Raw genomic sequence first — 7,524 nt, forward strand, 5'->3', positions numbered from 1 at the left:
CTTTATCGATCTTATTTTCCAGCGTGGGTGTTCATATACCACATCTGAAAAGTCACAGGGCCTTTTGCTCTGAACAAAAGTGAATAAGAAATGTGTGTATGTGTGTGTTTTGTGAGGAAGGGACAGGGAAGGTCACTGAGGCTACAACTTACAAATGACACGCCCCAGCCCTGGTGTTTGGCCTTGACTTAAACGAGATCAGTGGGAAAAAGAAACAGTCAGTCCTTTTCTCCATGCTGCCTGCCAAGCTGGACGCCTCAGACTCCTTGAGCTTTACTCCAAAGCCTCTAGCTCAGCTCCAAATTGCGGGGGCATACTGCTTGTAGGGACCGAGCCTCCCTCTCCCCGGGCACTGTTAGTGTTAGGCTGATGTGCTGGCTCTGGGTCTGCTGAAATCAGGGATGCGGCCTGCAACTACTCCCACTCTATCAGCAGCCAGAAGGAAGGAAAACAAAGATAAGGGCTGGGGGGATGGAACCAGCAGGGGACCTAAGAGGAGGGACGGGAGGGTTGAGGAAAGACAGGGGACAAGGGAACAAAGAACAGAGGTGAAGGGTGAAGAGGATGGGGGTGGTGGTGAGAGAGACACGTAGGACCAGGTGTCCAGAAAGAAAGGAAAGGGCCATGCAGGGGAGCCAGTGGAGGAGAGAGGATGGGCCAGTGGGGGAAATGAGAAGACCGGGAAGCCAGAGTGGAGCTTTCAAGTTGGTGCTAAAGCCAGGAAACGTAAAAGGCAGGGGAAGGAGGTTCTGCCAGGAAAACAGGAAAACAGAGGAAGAGGAAGCCTAGTAATTAGGGAAAACCTGACCAAGGGCCCAGAAGGAGAGGAAAACCACTGTAACGGGGAGGTTGCGGAAAAGCAAGGCAGCAGATAGTGGAAGCAAGCTTTAAAGCAGGAGGGTGGAAGCAAGGGAGGCAGAGAGCAGAGCTGGGAAGGAGAAAAAGAACGAGGAGATGGAATGCGCAAAACCCAGCGCGGTGGAGAGCGAGGGAACTGGGAAGGAACCATTAAAAGAACGCTAACCTTATGGTCGTAAAAACCAGAATGCGTGTATTTTGGCCTGCGACCATGGTCCAGGAGACACAGCGTGGCTTTTAAGCAAGTCGTGGAGTGGTTGTGTCCACACGTTAGTAGCTTGTCCTGGTCTGCTGCTTTGAAATGCAGCTGCTCTGAGTTGCCCACTTGTTGGCTGGCAGCCTGTTACTGGGGACATCAGATGAAACCCACTCTCCACACCTAAGATATCCCCGCTCAATTTATGGTGCTCTAAGTTCAGAGGCACCAACTTTTCTTCCAGGGCAGTCGCTGCCCTTGGCAGGCCAAGAGTTGAGATGTGTATCCTGCGGGGTGACCTGCTCGCTGTCTCTTGAATCAATGGCCCCTTGGAGGATGTTTCTCGGTGGGACTGGTGTAGAGGCTCTGGAAGGGCAGAGGGGGAGATATGTTAAAGGTAATACAGGATGGAGGTTAAGGGAAGGGACCCTGGAGTCTGATAGCCACAATTTGGTTCCTTGTTTTACCATTTTACTGTATAAACTAGCATATGTTTCTTAGCCTCTCTGAGCCTAATTACTCATCTGTAAAATTGGGCTCATAATTACACCTATCTCATAGGGTTCTGATGAATCTTAAATGAGATAATCTGTGGGGCTAGCAGAGTGGCTAGATCATATTGATGCTCATTAAATGTTAGCTGTTCTTTTTTTTATGATTTAAAGACCAGATAACTCTGTGTGTGTGTGTGTGTGTGTGTGTGTGTGTATGTGTGTTTGGGGGGATCAGTCCTTGAATGAAGAGTAAGGGGCTTAGATTTTTTTTTTGAATTTTATTTTATTTATTTTTTTATACAGCAGGTTCTTATTAGTTATCCATTTTATACATATTAGTGTATACATGTCAATCCCAATCTCCCAATTCATCCCAACACCACCACCCCCCTGCCACTTACCCCCTTGGTGTCCATATGTTCGTTCTCTACATCTGTGTCTCTATTTCTGCACTGCATCTTCTTTATCCATTTGTCTGCTGATGGGCATGTAGGTTGCTTCCATGACCTGGCTATTGTAAATAGTGCTGCAATGAACATTGGGGTGCATGTGTCTTTTTGAATTATGGTTTTCTCAGAGTATATGCCCAGTAGTGGGATTGCTGGGTCGTATGGTAGTTCTATTTTTAGTTTTTTAAGGAACCTCCATACTGTTCTCCATAGTGGCTGTATCAATTTACATTCCCACCAACAGTGCAAGACGGTTGCCTTTTCTCCACACCCTCTCCAGCATTTGTTGTTTGTGGATTTTCTGATGATGAAGAGGCTTAGATTTGAAGGTATTTTAGCAAGGGAATGATCTGTGCAAATCATTGTTTGTGAAGATAGATCCAGCAGTGGCATATGGCTCCTTTGGGGAATAGGAGAGACCATTTTGTTGACCAGAGCATGCATGAGATAGTGGGTGCCTGGACTAGGGATGGGGGTGGTGCTGAAAAAAATGTAAAGGGTATTTTGAGAGGCAGCCCAAACCCCAAAACCTTTATGACTGGATGGACAGGTGGTGGGAGAGGGACATTTTAAGCATGACTCCAAGGTTTGGGGGCCTAGAACAGGGGTCAGAGGGAGCTCTCAAGCTAAGAATGATTTTTTACATTTTTAAAGGATTGTTTAAAAAAAACAAAGAAGAACGCGTGACAGAGAAAGGATGTGGTCTGCAAAGCCTAAAATATTTCCTATTTAGCCCTTTACGGAAAGAGTTACCCTATCTCTGGCCCAGCCTATAGTATCAGAAGATGAATTTGCCCCCGAAATCAGGAAGCCTGGAGAGGTACAATGTCCCCCAGAAAATTAGAGCATTGGGACTAAAGCTGGAGCGAGGTTTGTGTGAAAAATATACAAATTTGGGTCATATATTCATTCCACAAATATTTTTTGAATGTGGCTCAGGAGATTGACAGACCTGGTTGAATCCTGGCTCCATCTTCCTACCTGTCACCTTCACCAAGTTATGAATCTCTGTGTGCCTCACTCTTTTCCACTTGTAAAATGTAGATGATAACTATACTTACCTCCTGGAATTTGTTTTGGAAGATTAAATGTGATAAGACATGTAAAGCCTTTAGGCAGTGTCCGGCACACACCACATAATAAATATTAGCTTTTTTTATTTTTATTTTTTTATTTTTTAAAATGTATTTATTTATTTATTTATTTATTTATTTATTTATTTATTTATTTATTTATTTATTTATTTATGGCTGTGTTGGGTCTTCGTTTCTGTGCGAGGGCTTTCTCTAGTTGCGGCAAGTGGGGGCCACTCTTCATCGCGGTGCGCGGGCCTCTCATTATCGCGGCCTCTCTTGTTGCGGAGCACAGGCTCCAGACGCGCAGGCTCGGTAGTTGTGGCTCACGGGCCTAGTTGCTCCGTGGCATGTGGGATCTTCCCAGACCAGGGCTCGAACCAGTGTCCCCTGCATTGGCAGGCAGATTCTCAACCACTGCGCCACCAGGGAAGCCCCAATATTAGCTTTTATTGTTATTGGGAACCTAGAAGTCCGGAGATGGAAATGAACATGGCATGTGCTAAAAAACAGTAAGAGGGTGAACTGGTTGGATAAATAACAGTAAGCAAATATCACTTGCCATTATTATTATCATCGATATCATCACTCTTTTCCTGTTGTTAGAACTTGGTGTCTGGTCTTGGGACCCCAGTGTTCTCATTCGTAAAGCATGAGGTTTGCTAATATCCCTTCCAGCTCTGTCTTTTTAATTTTTTGTCAATTCCTTGGTCTTTCCCCATTTCACTTTCTCCCTTCCCTCTGTGCAATTACAAACACACTTAACTCTCTTTGCCATTTCTGACAGCCAGGTCATCTCTTCCCCATCCTCTTTAAAAATCCTGATCATGTAAGAACTGATTCTGTTTTCCCTCCATTCCCAGTGAGCTCTTCCTTTCGCAGCCCCTCCCCCTTCAGGCGTTTCCAACAAAAGAGTCAGGTCATTTTTCATGCAGTATCAGCCAAATGTCAGCCTCCGAAGCATTTGTCCTTGTTTCTCTGAGTGTCGGAAGTTCTCCGTCTTCCCACTAGGACTTTCTGAGAGCATGGAGTGGATCCCAGAATTTCTAATCCTCCCTGCTGCAACTGAGCCTCTTCCCACACTTTGAGAAAAAGGATTGGGAAAAAAAGGCCGGTGGAGGAGCAAGGCACGCAGGCCTGGCCGGCTCACTGCTGCACGGGGTTTGTGCTGGCGGGCAGCTGTGCCCCGCCGGTTACTTACCGCTGCCTTGAGAGGCCAGTCGGGGGAGAGAGATTAGGGCCATCAAGATAAGGCAGAGAATATTCAAACTGGAAGCAAAAAGGGGCTTGTTTTTCCAATGTAAGTAATCAGGGAAGGGGAGGAGGTAATTTGCAGATTAGGAAAGTGAACAAAGAACATAAAATTAACTTTATAGCAAAGAGGAACACAGTCTGTTTGAAGAAATAAACCTCCATAAAGCGTTATTGTTGATAAAATCAGACTGTTGATTTAAACTAAATAGGAAATATGACCAAATCAGGGTGAGGAGGGGGGCTCAGTGGAAGCTGGGGTTGAAACTTCAGGAGGGGATGGAAGGCTGGTTTGGGCTTGAGAGACCTGATGTGGCATGGTGTGTGTGTGAGTGTGTGTGTGTGTGTGTGTGTGTGTGTGTGTGTGTTGATGCACGTGTATGCACGTGCATGTGTGTTGAGGGAGAGATGTAGTATTAAAGCAAGGATGCCTGTGCTAAAGGCATAGATAAGAGGAATGTGCCTTTCCAAGATGCCTAAACTGCCTTCATTTTGGGATTGCCTTTATTTAAATGGATAAGAACAGATACTACACTTGATCTTAGCCAAAAGGCCAAGAAGTGATAAGATTATCTTTATTTTAAAAGTGGCCCTGACTTACAAGCACTGGTAGACAGCACATATGCTCTTGCACACAGCCAGTCCCAACCCTACTTTCTCCTATTTTTAATTCTCAAGTACCCACAAAAGCTCACCTGAAACACCAGTAACTCTCCCTGTGAACACCAGTACTGACCTAGGTACCAAAGTCCAAGAATTCCAAGGTCATGCCTTTGATCCCAAGGAGGTTTGGGCAGGGCTTCTCTCCCCTTTATCACAAACAGTTTGGCCAAATTAAGGTAATACCCCTGCAGCAGGCAGTGAGAAATCCAGCTCTGTGCTGTTAGCTGCCCTAGAGTTCTCCGTGCTGAGCCTTCCTGACCCCACATGGACTAGGAGGGAACACTTACATGGTTTTTGTTGTCTTTGACCTGCTGAGGTAGGACTCTTCCCAGGGACCGAGTTTCAGAGAAGCATCCCTGTGTAGCAGTGTGTACAAAAGTCTTCATTTCCCCCTCTAGGTCCATTATCCTCCTTTGTCCGTCTTGCTCTGACCCCTGGAAGCCACAGCCTGGGAATTCCCTATTTTTCCGGCTTTCTGGATGGTCCAGCTTATGAGAGGCACCTTATGAGAGGCTGGAGGAGAGAGAGAGGGCAGGCTGCAGACTGGCAGTGGCTTTCTCTTCTGAAGTTCAGAGCTCTCGAACTATAGCTTAAGGCTCAGCTACGGGTTTCTCTGGGTTTGGGGCCTTAGCCTCGTCCCTTCAGGCACAGAGGTGGTCCTGGTCCCCCTGCAGCTGCTGCACCTGGAATGCATCACCAGCCTTTGTTGGCTTCCTTTAAATGTGCCCTTGCTTTTAACAATCCCTTCATTATGCTCTCCTCTAATGCCCCTACTTGAGTGTGCCATTCTTGTAGGACCCTGGTGGATACAAGTGATTGTGAGTTCCTATCTGGAAAAGAGAAAGCCTGGGTCATTGAAGGTCATTGGGCAAGTTGCTTCTCCTTACTCACCTCAGGTTCTTCATCTGTGAAATGGGCATGATGGTGAGGTCATCTTTCAGCTAAAACATGCTAAGATTCTGTTTCCGCTAGTGGTGTAGTGGGCAGGGCTTTGGAGGAAAAAGAAACATAGGTTTGAATCCTGGTTTTGACACTTACTAGGTGTGTGGCCTTGGCCAAGTCTTAATCTCTTTGAATCTTTGTTTTCATCATCAGTAAAACAGGGAAGGTAACCCTTTCCTTGCAAGTTGAGGGGGAGGGTTAAATAAAATTACATGTATGGAAGCAATTAAAGCAGTTCTCATGATACAGAAGGCATCCAATCCATGAGAGAGCCTTTCTCTTCTTTCCAGGCTATCTTGGAGGGAAAATGCCTGAGCATGAGGGGAAAGAAGTTTGTAGCTTCTGGAGGTTCCCATTCTTTTCATCTCTAATTCTGTTTATTTATACTTGCTGACATCTCAGGTTACAGACTCCCATTCATTTATCCTTTCCAATCTGTCTAGTCCTTGAAGATTTCTCCCTGGAACCATTCCTTTAAAAGGAGGGCAGGCCTGTGGTTAGCTGGAAGGAGGGAACCAGAAGAAGCAGACCCTGGGCACCAGGCCACTCTCTAGCCTGGTGTTCTGACCAGAACAGGGATTTCTTTCAGTTCAGGGCTCTCTGGGACAGCTGACACATTTCAGGGACCTTCCCTTTCCTTCTTTATGCAGATGTCACCTTTATAACTGAAGGGTTGGGACTCTAATTTTTCATCGTAATTGCTTATACCTAGATTTTAGGACAAAAAGAGCTCTCAACCAACCCAATCCGTAGTCCTGCCCAACCCCAAACTTGCCGTGATTTTTGTATAGAGATTTTTAAAAAAGTATATAGAGCGGGACTTTTGAAATTTTTGCATGAAGTTTCCGTATTTAAATGTGTGCCCCACCACAGATAGATCCAGATGTGGACAAAGCTGTGAGTGAAAGGAAGTTTATCTGTAGTTTCTTCCATTCATTCTCAGTGTTCACTTTTTTCATTTCAGCATCTCAGTCTCCAGACACTCAACATCTGTAACTGCCCATAGTTGACCAGAGATCCTCTGGCCAGGTTCTTTTCCCGGATCAAATAGACCCTTGTAATTCTGCCCTTATTGAATATAAACTTACATATCTTCGGTCTGTCAATAGCCACTGAGTGCTTTCAAGTATATGATAATTTGACCCCTTCTTCTGTCTATCCATCCATTCATCCACCCGCCAACTTAACCAGCCAATTGACAAATATTGGTTGGGAGCCTCTTACGCACAAAATGTGGTAGGCTTTCTGTAATAATTTTTTAAAAGTGTTAGTCGCTGTTCCAGGCTTAAGAAATATAGAATATATTAGCAGACTCAAAACAAATAAAGGTGAAATGTTCTCTCACAATACCAGTGCAAGCAAGGGCTAAGTGTCCACTAGTATTGGGGAAAGCTACCAGAGAAGGTATGGGAGCAGGGGAAATGGGAAAAAAGTAGGACATAGAATTCTAAAAGTAGACCTGTTTGGCTGGACTGGAGCATTTGAGTAAGTAGCTGTGGTAAGATCAGAAAGACTGATCAGTTTCTGGAAAAGGGGCTGGAATGTGAAGCTGAGAAGCATAAGCATTTCCTACATGTCATAGAGAGCTCCTGAAGATT

At 45.4% G+C, this 7,524-nt stretch overlaps 1 pseudogene; it reads right to left on the bottom strand.

Annotated features, from left to right (window-relative positions):
- Positions 1 to 4,743: 4,743 nt before the first annotated feature.
- Positions 4,744 to 4,886, bottom strand: LOC137760380 (U2 spliceosomal RNA; annotated as a pseudogene).
- Positions 4,887 to 7,524: the final 2,638 nt, after the last annotated feature.

Source organism: Eschrichtius robustus, chromosome 2 (assembly GCF_028021215.1).
Source record: "Eschrichtius robustus isolate mEscRob2 chromosome 2, mEscRob2.pri, whole genome shotgun sequence".
NCBI lineage: Eukaryota > Metazoa > Chordata > Mammalia > Artiodactyla > Eschrichtiidae > Eschrichtius > Eschrichtius robustus.